Genomic DNA, 15,763 nt, shown 5'->3' with positions numbered 1-15,763 from the left:
AATCCACTTTTCTATCGAAAATTCCACGTTGGTCGAAGAACAGGTCGTTCTTGTTGCGTAAAAGAAAGAAAGGTGACACTTTATTACAGCGTTTGTGTTGGTTATTGTTGAATCGTGAGGCAACCAATTATTTTTTTTTTATTAACAATCTCTCTCAAGCGGTTGGAAATTTTCGAATACTTAACGGCTAATTTAGAAACAATTTTACAAACAGTTGTGCGTGGATTGACTTTCAGTAAGGCTCTTATTTGATCGTTGTCGCCGATGGCTGACCACTACACTCATACGCACTAAGACTCTTGTCGCTACCACGAAATTTCTTAAACCACCACTGTGCTCCGTGTTCAGAAGTGGTTCCTTAGCTAAAGTCTTCATTGATATTTCGAGCTGTTTCAGTAGCTTGAAATTGAATTAAATTGTGCGAATTTGCTTCGTTTCCACCTCGTATTAACATTTTGAACAGAATACATAATTGTTTGCAAACAATTGCAATTAAATCGATTAGAAAAAGTTGAAGCACTTGTAAAAATGATATATAATATAAAGTTATCACGTAAACTTATTTGAAAATACATCATTCGAAAAAAAATTTAAAAATTCCGCATGAACTTTATACTCAACTTAAAATGTTGCTAATTGATTAATAAAAGACAAATTTATTTATTTGCAAATCCAGGTTTAGCATGTGCGTTCGATTTAATTAGTTGTTTATTGGTTCGAACATTTTAATTAATACATCTCTGAAGAAATCTGTACGAATTCAGATATATATGTATATATATATATATATATATATATATATATAAATATATATATAATAAACTTTAAATGTGTATGTACAATATACTTTACATATATATATTATTTATATTATACTTTACACGCATATGTGCATGTGTGGTCTTTATTAATCTTGAGATTTTGAATTATATTTGTAGTTATTTTTTTTTAGTTAAGAAAACAGAATAGAAACATTTGCGATTTTATTCTCTGTATATTAGAATGAAACTTTGAGAGCAGAATGGAAACATGTAAATCTTTACATAAACTACGAAAGAAATTAAGGCAATAGGCTGAATTTAATAGAAAAGTTATTTATTTTCGTGCCAAAGTTTTGTGGAAACACAAAAAATATTATACTGGCCGTTACAGTTATTCCTTTAATTTGAATTCGATTATTTGTAAAAACATAATGTTGATGTGTAATATAGGATAAATAAGAATATTACGGTTGCATGAAGAGTATGGCATCGAAATTATAAGATAGCAGGAATCGGCGAGACTTTGTCTCTGTAATTTAAGAAAGCAAAATATGATAGTTACAAATCTTATTTAAAGAAACACATTAAACATTTATTAATGTTCAGTTCTGTTACACAAGATATCTTCTTGATGATGCGTAATATTTACGTTTCAGTAGGGCTTTATCAAATCATATTTGCTAGTTTCTGTTTTACTTACTTATTTTGGCTTTATGATTAAATAGTAAATCTTAGTACAAATTTTAATCTTGTACGTCCTGAATTCTATTCACGTTCTTGTGCTGCTATATACCCACAGAGACATACACCCCTTATCGATATTTCATCACCATTTATATCGGTTTGGTTTTTTGTGAATAGTAATAGTTCAAAAAAGAGGAATTAAGGGAATCTTAATGGTTGTGGAAAACTTTTGTATCCTGTAACTATTACATGCACTGCCAATCAGTTCTAAGTATAACAATTATAATATAAAATAAAAAAAAAAGAATTTACAATCATAGAGGTTGACTATCATGATCAAACTCGTTACCTCCTTTGTCATTTTATGTTCTCTTGTTAATAAAAGGCATATTTAAAATAAATGCTCAACCCTTTCTGAAAAAAAAAAACAAGTGAGTGTGTGAAAGCAATTTATTGACATTTAGAATATTTGTCATACGAATTATTGTAGAATCTCATAATGTAGAAACAATAAAATTGTGTTCAAATACAAGCACATATACACTCCCTCAAGTCTCGCTGGTATGTTCGTACGATGATTAATGACCATAAGATACACGGTCATCCGATGGAGAGGGAAATGACATAGACGATTGTGTTATGTTAAATACTCTCATCTACAAACGAAAATAATAAGGAAAAATATTATCACGAGGAACAAATATATTATATAATGCCATTAACAGGAAACGCATAGCTTTTCTATTAATGAATACAATGTGTACTTCAACTAAAACATTATTAAAAACATATAAAAGACAAAAACATATACTAGATTAACTTTAACATTAATGGAGGATAAAATACCATGTTTAATAAAAAAACAATAAAAACTTACAATGACGAATCATATAGTGCACATAAAATAAACTTTCGTCATTTACTAAAAATAATACATGTAAGGAGTTAACTATAATTTCGCTCATTTTCCTTGGGCTTTTGGGTAATACTAAGTGTATTAGATAACCGTAGTAAAACAGTGACACCAACAATTTTACTCTCGATGAGATTATCACTGCTTAAACCTATTTCATTATGAATGTATTTTGCTCTACATGCAATATTCTAAATGATTATACTTTGTATCAAATACTGTAATGAACACAATCTGTTTTTATTCCTTAGTATATATTAAAAAGTCATATATATATGTATATATATATATATATATATATATATATATATATATATATATATTGAAATAGTACTATTACACATTAAAAGTAACGTATTTCTCTGGGTAAAATGAATTTTATTTAACTACAAGTTTTGGATTAATAGAAATAAGATCTGTAATTTTCTGTTATTAGAGGAATTAATAAGATTTTTCAGTTGATAATATATACTCAAATCTAATAAGACAAAACAAATATTGATAAAGTAATCTTTCTTTTCGTGATACATTTCTTCTATGTTTTTTTTAAATTTCATTTGGAGTTTGTGGACATGCCCTGTTTTCGCTTTTTTCTCGAATTTTATTTACAGCGCCTGACTTATCGCCACATTTGTCTCTAGTTAATCAAACCCGGCTTCTGGCAATAACATTCAGCATATCTCATATTATAAAGCTTTTCTAGTGTTCACGAATGATAGGAAATATTTATGAGTCATGTAACTCGTAACTCCAAATAAATTCTTATCAGCTAATTTTCATTCAAACTCGTTTTATATATTCATGTAACGAGTTATTTGTAAATTTTCTGCAAACTTGTGGCATTGCTACAGTTAGATATTCCTAAATATATTTCGAATTCCTACGAGATTCAGGCATAACAGTCGATGCAATAAGCCAATTAAAATTATTGAATATCTACCTAGGAGACTGAGAAATATCAGACGCATTCGATAAGTTATCAGACATTTTTCGTATTGGCAATTTTATTGATAGTACGTACATGAAACTATTTCCTTTCGAAGTAGTCTTCTCCGGTTGCTTTGCACTTTTAGTACGGTAACAACTTCTGGAAGACCACCTAGAAGTCCTCTTGTGTGAGCGTGCCAATAACGCTCGTCAAAGCTTATTTTATCTATTTAGTTTATTCTAAACTCTAAAGTTTACCATAAGCTTAGGTAATAACCAAAAGCTATCTGGACAACAGAGAGGGTGGGAAATTGTCTTGATGCCCATATTGGTCAAATAGTCTGTGACAAGAATGCATATGTTTATTGGTATCTTCACGCATATCTTCCGCTTCTTCAATTCCTCGCGAATAATAGTGTGTTCAGTTCCTACATTGATATCAAACTGTACACGTATTACCTCTATAGGCATACGACAGTTCTTATCAATAACACTTTTTATTTGGCCAATCATGACTTTTTACTACTTCCACACTGATCATACCTCACAGACTCCATGTCTTCCCTGATTTTCCTATGTCACTTGAAACTGATGTTCGATGTATGCAAGATGGTCCAAAGGCAGTCTGAAGCATTCAATTCGTTTCTGTCGCATTTTTTTCCGAGTTTAAACCGAATTTTATTGCATATTGTTCTTCTACAGTGTGCTCACATCCAGATTGCATTTTTGAAATCAACTAGCCGTGACAATCGGGCTTTAGTAAAATGTATTCCAGTTCCTGTTGTAGCTGTTAATTAGCACATGAAATCATAAATAATCAGTCAGTCATCTCATAAGATATATAGCAATAACATGAGTTTACGACAATGTAAAAAAATGTTTAGAACCTTATCGAAGGCACCTCCGAATTAACTACACTTCAATGAACGATGTGCACAGTACACGGGAAACAGAAAATATCTTAAGAATCTACAGACATAGTAGAAATGAGTAGCATATAATATACAGCATTTCTAACAACGTAAATAAAAAAAACAGGCCAGTTTCTCAGTAGAAAGTATCACAAATGGCAACAATGTAAGCTTAATAGCATCGATGCCGCTAATAGTGTCGAGTATATTTTACGCTGTTCTCTCATCAAAAAATCATTGAGTGTTTAGAGGCAGACCTATTTTATCATTAAATATGGTTACTGGAACAAGCAACCTTATAAATTCTTAAAGTATATGATTGAAATAGCATATATAGTTTTAAAAATGCACTTAATATATATATATATATATATATATATATATATATATATATATATATATATATATATATATATTACATAGGCACCCCCATTTATCAAGGCCCAGGGTCCACGAAGGGTTAAAAAATGTACAGTAGTTAATTGGACAATATAGTTATTATTAGTAATGGAAATTCAGTAAATTTGTTAACTTAAGGGGAACAGCTTATCAAGAGTTTGTTTACATTGGACTTGAAGACAACCATATCGTAGTAAGCTGGAAAGCAGGGAAACAGTCGTGGAGTTCTAAGAAAGAAACTTTGTTCATGGAAGCTACGTTTAGGTAAAGAGTGGGGGATTATTGATAGTTTTTTTTAGCTAAACGAGTGTTTCTTGTGAAAGTTTGGCGAGGGAGACATAGATTGAAGCTCAGTCGAGAAAAAATGAAATTGCTTATTACATATTCAAAAACTACAACAGTGGAGAAATAAACGTATTTAGCAGCAGAACATATTTTAAATAAAATAATGTGAATTTGTTATAAGTAATAGAACAAAAAAGACAAAATTTGACCAAGTTTAATTAAACAATTAAGTATATCCTTTCAATTAAATTCGTATTATACTTAAATCAGTTATATTATTTCAATGTAAACAGTTATATATTAATAACATTCGTTAATTAATTATGTTGCACGAACATAAATATGTTGATTTACTGACAACGGAATGAGATATTTACAAACAAATTTAACCGTCGGTTGTATTTATATATTTTTAATAAAAAAATATGAGAAATGACAATAGTGCACCTTAACAGTTAAGTATTAAACTTATTTCATATATACTAAATGTTACGATATCTGGTGCCTTGTAGATAATACAACTATGTCTTGATTTCTATATGGTAACCTACCGACATTTAATTTCTCGGTCTATTATAGTATCACTATTTTAAATGCTTGTACATGTTCTACTCTCCTTGATAATTCTTCGAAATAGTGGTATTATATAGTCGAGTGCTTTTTATATTTACTTTTTTCAATGATTTAGCTTCAAGTTACGCATTCAACTCTACATGAATAAAATTCACATCTATCACGTAGCATGTTTTATATAATCAACTTTCATGAGATGTCGCTTTTTTAATAAAAAATAAATAATTAGCTCCTATTTACATAGAATGAAAAGAGCCAACTGCCCGTCGACATGTTTCTTTCTAGGAGGAATTGGATAATTTCCAATAAATTTCATCTTAATTAAAATTTTATGAAAATTAACATGTGGCTATAGAAAATAACAAAACTATTATATATGTGGTGTTATCGCCTCAATTCGGGATATATCTCCCCATTGTGGGGAGATTGAGATCCCCAAAATACTGAGAAAGGCTGGGTAATGATGCTTATTTTTGTGTCGTGGAACAACAGTGAAAATAAGAACAATCAAGTCGAGGTTCGGTTAAGGAACAAGTGTATTCACAATGATGTACAAAGATAGGAAAGCGTGTATATCTGCTGGGCACTCGGCTAGTTGTTTAATGTAGTCGCATCTCTATCCCCGGTGTTGAAATTACTAGCGTTATTTATAGTGCTAATTGGTGTAAATTCCTCTGTTCAAAGATTGCGGGTATAACCCCCCCACTTTTGAAAATATCCCGTTTGGGATTAATAACGCTTTTGTTTTGGGTTCACCCTAATCAATTCTGTCGATTTCTGTTTTCTGTTTGATCTTCTGTTCTCCGGCGCTGTCTCTGGTATGGGCACCTGAAAAGTATCAAACACTGTGTCCATAATGTCCTACTCAGACGATCTGGTCACCTCACAGTTCGAGTATCTTTTCCGAATTTTGTTAGTGTAACGTTTGTGCACGAAGTCTGGTCCCTTAATCCGGTAGACCATGTTGCCTATTTGTTGTTGAATTTGCTGCTTTTGCAACGCGAGATTTTGCTCTGCCTAGAATTAGAACACTTCCAACAGTGAATCTTTGAATTTAGCATCCATTATACGAATTCAGTTTGCAACTTACGCTTGTATTAAAGAAATACTCCTTAGTAAAAAACACAAAACAAAAAAAACAACGAAGTTTTCTTTCGCAATTCTTTTGTTTATAAGTCTTTTTCTAACTTAATTTGTTGAACGCTATATTTCTAGTCTTACTAGAAACAACCCAGCGAAATAACATTTGTTTAACCTTTTTTTTATTTGTATGCGTTTTTACGTAGCAAAAATAAAATCCGCCGCTTTAAATATCAGACGAATTCGTATGGGAAACTTTTAGGGTATTTTTTTCTTTCTTGTTTTATTTGTTTAATTTTTTTTAACCTTTTTGCCTTTTGCAAAAAATGACTTGATTCTTTACGTGTTTGTTAAGCATAAATGACGTACGCGATTAATTATTTTACTCTTGACAAAATCAAGCGTGTTTTTTTTCTCAAATCCCATAAGTTATCGAAATAACGATAAGCTTACACGGTATTTGCTAGTTGGATTTGGACATTAAACTTTGCAGAAGAAAATGCTTACCGTACGAAAAATAGCTTCTGGTGAAGAAAAAATTAACCCTTTTTCCCTTTCTAAAACATTAGAAAGTGCGTTCAATCATTAAATAATGGACAATATTCGCGTTTTTTGCTGTAGATTTTTGTAGCAAGTGTTTTCTCGTCGCCAAAGTACAATCCTTGCGTATCCAAATATCTGTTGAAATGACGAAGGTGTTCTGCCGTAAAGATTTTACGAATCTTTATTCCAATCACTTTTGGTGATTCTCTACACTAACGGTCGTTTCGGTTCCTTGTCGCACATCTGTTGTGTCGGGAAACAACAGTGAAAATAAGAACAATCAAGTCAAGGTTCGGTTAAGGAACAAGTGTATTAACAATGATGTAAAAATATAGGAAAGCGTGTATATCTGCTGGGCACTCGGCTAGCAGTTGAATGTAGTCGCATCTCTCCCCGGTGTTGGAATTACTAGCACTATTTATAGTGCTAATCAGTGTAAATTCCTCTGTTCAAAGAAGGCCGGTATAACACTGATATTGTCTGTTAAATACGGACAACGGCGGGTAACCTATCGGAAACGATAAATTGATTGTGTTTTTTAAAACACATACATTTTATTGTTGAGAAAAGTGACAAGATATGTCAGATCAAGATGTCAGATTAAGATTGGCCTTACGAACCCGTGCTCAGGATGTCTGGCTTTTTGAGTGCGAGAGACCAAGGTGTAAACCTTTCTGTGAGAATGAATAAATTTGAGATCTGATCCCAGATTAGCAGGCCTATGAAAGTTCTGTTACATTTGGACACACGCAAGGACTCAAGAATTCCCCGAATAACGAGTTGAATTCTGATTGGTCTGGGAAACAGCTTACCCTACCCATTACCTTCTAATATAAGCAAATGCCCGGCGCGGAGCAGATCAGATCGAAGCCGAATCTCGAGAGAAAACCACACACCAAAGAGGACGCCACCCACCTCATTTTCCATCTCGGTCGCCATCGTGGAGAACGAAGAATAAGATTTTGTACTGTTTTCTGGGGAAATCTAATTGAACAATTTTATATATGTAAAACACCTGTACTCTTTGTGAATTAACTTTTAGTAGACTATACCCCTCTGAGTGTGTTTTCGTTTGATCTGCACACGAAGCTAATTAGTTTTCAGTGAACGGTGACATCGGTAGCTGACGACGACGCCTGCATCGGACAAGAATCCTGTAAAGACCACACGGAGAGTACGATCAAAACCATTGCAGTTTCGACAAGGTCAGAGGCCACACCTGCTGACCTGTGACGGGAGATCCCTAATTGGGGGTCGCTGGGGAGTTCTGTTACACATAATAACAATAATTATATAATAAATGACAAAGGAAATACATCAGAAAAGAGGGAATATCGATGAAAACATGTATACAATTGATGGTGGTTTAGATATAATTCTTGCAACACCATCTGTGAGAAACAGCATATTCTATTCTTATTATTCAAGTTGTACTTACACGCTTACTGACGTTATTTGTAGTTTATCTTCTCGCTATAATTTCTATTGTAAACAACCAAATCTGATGTCTCCCAAAAGTTTTAATAATATATGTCCGAAATAAATATTGGGCAATGAATTCCTCATTAAGAAACATAAAGAAACATTTGTAATATATTCTAAAAAATTGTAGCAGAACTAGCAATAACAGAAATGAGGGGAAATAGAGAGCTTACCTCGTATACGGCTGTTGTGTTTCGGGTTGAGCGGAAGAGAGAGTTCCACGATGGCGTTCATGAGTTTTTATTAGCGTTGACCATGCAATTCTCGTAGAATCGCGTCTGCTCTCACGCGATTATGAAAATATATAATTCCCGGCCGTTATAAAGATATGACGCTGGAAAGCAGTCAAGGAGTGTCCTGGATATTGTGTGATTGGATTGTTCGTTGTGACGAACCATTGTCTGCGAGAAGCGAGTTTTTTTTTCTGTTTTTTTTTATTTCTTGTTTTTTGTCTCCTTCTTTCTCTACGGTTATTACAACCAAGAATTCCCTCCCTTCTAGAGATGGTCGATACTATTTCCTATCTGTGTTCCTGATTTTTTTGGCCTACTACATTTTGCTTTAAACATATTTAACACGATGTACTATGTTTTTTTTTTTCATTCAATCGTAAAATAGAATATATCCTATGAATAGGGGGGGCAAATTTGGCCATTACATATTCGTTTGTTGACCGATTATTCGAAGCAATATTCATCTTGAGTCTTAAGCACTGCTAAATTTGCTGTTTTTTGTTAATTAGAATATATTACTTGAGACACACACTTAGAAGGAAAATGCATAATAAATCGCAAGTATTCATTATATTATATTGACATACAAAAGCATAAACACTCACAAAAATGACCACATTACACAATGAACTGCTTAGTATAAATATGTCAGTAATAAAAGCAAAAAAATATTACACGTCTTAATTTGTGAGAAATTAATGAATAAGTTTGTAACTCAGTAATGTGTCACGAGGATTATTTTTACTTATAATTCCCAGGACAAAAAGAAAGATTAACAAAACACAAGAACTCTATCCCTTAGAAAGTATTTTTAAATAAAAACTTAATTAGAAAAACATTTTTTTTTCGTATCAAGCAGCATGTTCTAAAGAAGTTTATTCGTTTCCATTTCAAAATATTTCTCCTTGCCGGTAGATATATAAAGGTGTCTGAGATCATAAGCACCTCTTTTACTTTCGATACACGTATATAGAGGTGTATGAAAACATATACATCGCTTCTATTTTTTCTTGTTTTATACAAAGTAATGCTATTGGAGGTAAACGTTTTCCTCTGAGGTGAAGTTATTCGTCTACTTTCACACAGACCCGAATTTGGACTAACTCTAATTCGAGCATGAAAAACTGAAATAAAATCGGAATACACGGTGAACCCAGATCTTCTACCCCTAAGGTGGAGTCTATGTGACAACGTTGTAATGCTTAGAATTAATTTGAAAACGAAACCTTTAGGAACATAGCTTCCTATTTTTATATATAACTAGCGGGGCTACCCGGCGTTGCTCGGGGCCGTATAAATATGATGCGCCGGGCTTTACCTAAGCTATACAACATCGTTTTTTTTTCTATTCAAATTTGAATTTCATTCCCATTTGAGAGTTTTTGATAATGTGCACAAATCACCTGTAATTTTGTTGATCCCACTCTTTACCATCTCCTATCTCATATCCACAGACGTGATGTTGCCAGTATCATCACTTTTTAAATAAATACTACTATTTTGTATAATTCGGAATTATCTTATATAAACCTAGCTCTTTTCTAATTGCTCTTGTAGTGTCAATACATTCACCATTTTGATATCCAATTATAACACAGATTTCTATTGTAGAAGAAGTTTGTGGAAACCCCTTAGAGTTGATTATTTTCTTACAATTATTGTCGTGGTCGTCTCAAGACTAATAGGAATGGACATTTTTATCTTCTGCCATAATAATCCTTTGTTTTAGTTTACATTTGATTTTATGTTAAGAACAAACCGAATAACAAACTAGTAGCTGGGAAGTTCACTTACCTAGCTGGATAAATGATAACTGGTTTATAATTACATCATAATAAACAAGTCAATAAGCACAAATAAGTTTGCAATAAATAAAATATCAAAGAGTTTAAAAGCAAGGGAAGGATATTTACAATAAAAAACTTTAAACTTTTATTTAAACTTATGGTCAGAAATTAAGAAAAAAACAGAAGTCTTACCGTGGGTGTGGAGCGAGTGAGTTCAGGCCGAGAAAAGGAAAAACAAAGGTGGAAGCCAGCATTTTATTACGTGCGTTCTCGCAAAATCTCGTGTGCGCGTGAAGCTGGAAACTACAAAACGAGCTTCATTTTTCGGTGTTGGGGAGTTTCCCGATCTGGCAGAAGAGTATGTGCAACGGGAGTGGAGATTCTACTTTCTCGGATTTATTCCCTTTTATATGTTTGAGGTGAACCCTCCCCCTCGGGAGGCGCACTGCAGTTTTAGGACCGTGCCCTCTTTTTTTTTTTTTAAGATAGTATTATCAAGCTATTTCGGCGATGACCAACGCTGGTTTAAGCAACATGATTAAGCCTTTTAATGGTGACGGTTATGTGGTGGCGTGGCTTAAAAAAGTGGACCTTGTGGCAAGAATTCAAAAGTTGGACGATGTGGCCGCAGTAATACCACTGTTTCTAGAAGGTGACACGCTGGCCCTTTATTTGGAGATCAGCGAGCGAGATCAGGGTGACGCGGACGCCATCAAGGGTCGACTGATCGAATCTTTTGCAGAGGGGGCTTTCGAGGCCTTTAATAAGTTGAAGGAGAAGAGGTGGACTGGTGAATCTGTTGATGTCTGCGCGAATGAGATAAGGAAATCACTATTGATATTGCTAAACACCGGTTATATGCCGACTTGGAGGCGTTACCATCACATACGACAACGTGAGGTTCGGACGAGCTGAGTGCGCAGTAACAGAGCAAGCTCCCGTAGGGACCAACAAGGCCGGGGAGGAAAGAAAAATGTCGATCAAAGATCAGGACTTCAGAGCCGAATTCGACGGAAAGCAGTGGAGTGTCGACTGGGCAGGGAAACATCAAGCACCATCGCTGACAAACAGTGCGGCGTGCTACACTAATTCGCTTAGAGGAGGGCGAGAAAGGAGTTTTAACAAGAAGTGGACCGATGGATTGAAGAGGGTATACTGCTGCGTTGGACGGATGACGTTGAGTCGGGCATTTTGCCGTTGATGGCCGTTCTGCAACTAACTAAAGGGAAAGTAAGACCGGTCCTGGATTTCCGAGAGCTGAATCAACATGTTGAGTGCCATACTGGAGGCGACACCGTAGATGTGTGTAGTGAGACCATTAGAGAATGGAGGCAGATAGATGAGGCATCTACGTTGGTAGATCTAAAATCTGATTATTTGCAACTCCGCATCGCCAAGAAGCTCTGGAAATACCAGTTAGTCAGGTACAAAGGCAAAACCTATTGCCTTACGGGAGTGGTGGTTCGGGTTGAATTCGGCACCCAAGATCATGTCAACAATCCTCAGGAAGATTCTGGAAAGAATGGGAAAAGGAGATGGGAGAGTAAGTTCATACATAGACGACTTTCTTGTGAGTGAGACTCTGGTAACTGCCAAGGAGGTGGTGGCTCATTTGAAGAGGTTTGGGTTGGTCGCCAAAGCGCCGGAAAAATTAGATGGAGGGACTGCTATGAGGCTAAGGCTGAAGCGTGCGTCGGGCAGCCTAGAGTTTCGAAGGCGAAACGAGATCCAGCAACTGAAGCAAGAGCTCAATAGACGGGAACTTTTTTCCATATGCGGGAAGTTGATCAGACATTACCCCGTTTCTGGCTGGCTTAGACCAGCATGCAGCTACATGAAGAGGCATGCTGAAGGAAGAGGATGCAAGGATAAAGTGGGAGGAAGAACGTACACTCATTATCCATTATGTGGTGCTTGCTATGTTATATATATATATATATATATATATATATATATATATATATATATATATATATATATATTAGCATGGGTGCCCCGCGTTGCCCGGGTGTTTGGAGGTGTATGCTAAGCCAAAAGAAAAACAAAAAAAGGTCAATTTTTTTTAAACTTTGACCCCTATTATGACTCCTTAAAATTTAGTGTTTTTGGCTCAAATCAAGTTATTAAGTTAGATCCATGTCAAAGGAACCTATATCTAATATTTCAGGTGTTTAGACCCAAAATTGTCGGAGGAGTTTGGTAAAGTTCTCAAAAGTCAAATCGTTGAACTCTGGCCCCTTAACAGCCAAATTTCTTGCCGAGAGCCGATCACACAAATTTTCCCAAATCTCAGTACCCTGTATGTCAAATTTCGAGTCTGCAGACTTAAAACTGACAGAGTAATTGCGTAAGGAAATGTACACAGGCACACAGACAGACACGTTCACTTATATATATATATATATATATATATATATATATGTATGTATATATATATATGTATGTATGTATATATACATATATTTAATCATCTTTTAACCGTGTTTAAATGCAAAAGAAAAAGACCGCCGTGAGACGGTTTGGACCTAATAACTAATATTCGTAAGCCAACAGTCTAACCCACTCTGCCAAGGTAACCTCCTGGCATGACGTTTCAAATTTCTATATTTTACGCATGTGAAAGAGGAATAGTGTTCACGCCTGCGCAAATGGTAAAATCGTTTAAAAGGACAAATTTTACGTGACCCCGATCAGATTTTGCAGTTGTTAAACTAGAAAAAGAATATCTTTTCTGAATCTTCGATATTAAACGTCCGAATGATTAACGATTCCAAAACTACCATACTGTTGGTGGTCTATTTTCTATTTAAAATTCAACCTGGACATACAAACATACACACGCACACACAAACGGAAAGGCTGGATTATATTATTTACATAAATTATATAGAAGAGAAATTGAATAAAATAAATATTCAACTCAATTAGCTGATAATTGGTACTGTGTATGACCTTAAACTATATCCAGTGGCAAGGCCCCAGCGTGCGGTCTTTGATGAGTGTGGAGCCACCATTTAATTGCCATTGCTCCCAGGTCCACTCCGCCCGGAGTGTTAGTAACTGTTAGGGTCCCACCTATGGGTTAGCCGACTTGAAAACAACAAGTATATTCTATTAAAAATTTTTTCTTCAAAATCTTTGGATCCGACATTAAATAACCCGAAAAGGGTTTATATGCCGTAAAACAAAAATAACCAACCATAGCTGATAATTGACACGTTTAGCGCCGGTCAATAAGTTGTGATTGCCATGTGAGATTCAGTTAAAAATAGGCAACCTGTTACACAGCAATAGGATTTTTCTGGGTCGATTAGAGCGCAGTGCATTAAGCAGATGAAGATTAAGATAGTTTTCAAAAATGTGTAAAGAAATATTACGCGCGTTACGTATCCAATGATACCGAACATATTCTGATGTTATTTTCTGACTATCGGAGATAATCAAATTGATTAAAATACCGACATATGTTAGTAAAATAAACGAAAATAAAGTAAAAAGAAAACAACTTTAACACATAAATAACTTCACCTCAATTATAGTAATCAGAAAAGAAAATTTATGTTATTACGTTGGAAAAAAAATATACTATTTCCGACTAGCCAAGTTCTTGAATATTCGAATCCAAACTACAAATTGTAAAGCTTAACAAACATAGTGGTCCTGGATATGACCTTTAACTATATCACGTCGTGAGGCCCTAGCTTGCGGGCTTTGGGAAGTGTGGAGCCACCCTTTAATTACCATTGCTCCCAGGTCCACTCTGACCCGGAGTGGTAGTACCTGTTAGGGTCCCAACTATGGAGTAAGTAGAAACCGACATGAAAACAACAAATATATTCTATTAAAAAAAAATTCTTCAAAATCTTTGGATTCGGCATTAAATAACTCCAAAAGGGTTGATATGCCGTAAAACAAAAACAACTAACAAACATAGTATTCGTAAACTGTTTTAAAACATATACATCTCCGATATCTTCCTTATTTTTTGTTATTTGAGAACAAAGTCTCTTTAAGATCTATCACTGTCGATATTAGAATTATGTTGATCAGTAAATCAAACATTACATTTTCGTCCTGTTGTAAATAGAAAAAAAAGTGTTATATATCAGATTATATACTCAGCTTGTATATATATATATATATATATATTTACGTTCATCAGTTATTTGGTGTAAACGTCTGTATTAATACGGGTTGTATCGTCTGCAGCGGTTGTATCATCCACTCCATATATATTTCATTGTGACTGCGTGTGTGCGTCGGCATTTCAGATAGGAAAATAACAGTTAATTAAACATTCATTGTATGTCACGAGCACTGTTGTTTACAAAGATGAACAGCATCCTTTCGAGAGGCACGTCAGACGAAGAGGGGAAAATACTGTTTTCATTGATTGGTTTTGACTGACCTGTCTATAAAAATTGCATTGAAGATTTCTTTCGCCGGAGAAGAACGATATCCGATATCTAGATTATAATTTCTGTATAAACTTTATTTCCTGATTTTCTCTGTCTCGGAGTTTCACAAACTCTCTCCTCATTTTTTTATTTTCTATAATATCTAAAACTAATGCTTTCCTGGTCTTCAAAATGCCCAAATCTCTACTGATTAAATTCCCATTCGCTTTCTTGCTCCGTGACTATCTAACTGACTACTTTTATAAATCAAAACATCTTATTGTTTAATTCTCTGATGTTATCAAACAGGTCGCCCCATGTTTATGTAAATTACTGTTTATGGAAATTAATGTTCCTGAGTTGTATTATAACATAAATTTGTGTTTGTTAGCTAAGTTATTTATCTTGTTTAAACATAATGTCGTATTACGACATTACAATTTCATTATCGAAATATATCGATACAAATTGAACACTACCAGCATGGCACTGGATGGCAGTAATTACTGAGAATGCAGTTAAGAGATTCGGAGTTCCTATCGCGTTGCGATTACCACCTGAAAAAGGCCAGAAGAATAGTTGGCTGACACATCGTTAAACAACAACTAAGAAAGATATTTATAATTAATAATAATTGATAATAATTAATAATAAATAAGATATTGAAAATTGATAATAATTAAGAAAATTATATATATATATATATATATATATATATATATATATATATATATATATATATATATATATACGTGTATCAGCTTGTTTGTATACACATCCATAATTAT

At 34.1% G+C, this 15,763-nt stretch overlaps 1 protein-coding gene across 7 annotated transcripts in view; it reads left to right on the top strand.

Annotated features, from left to right (window-relative positions):
• Positions 1-15,763, top strand: part of LOC145276819 (uncharacterized) — a 694,204-nt gene that overhangs the window by 114,988 nt on the left and 563,453 nt on the right. The gene's annotated exons all lie outside the window — the stretch shown is intronic.

This window comes from Euprymna scolopes, chromosome 5, assembly GCF_053919585.1.
Source record: "Euprymna scolopes isolate OS-2025 chromosome 5, ASM5391958v1, whole genome shotgun sequence".
NCBI classification, from domain to species: Eukaryota; Metazoa; Mollusca; class Cephalopoda; order Sepiida; family Sepiolidae; genus Euprymna; species Euprymna scolopes.
The sequence above is the reverse complement of the archived record's forward strand: the minus strand, read 5'-3'. Positions and strand labels throughout refer to the sequence as shown.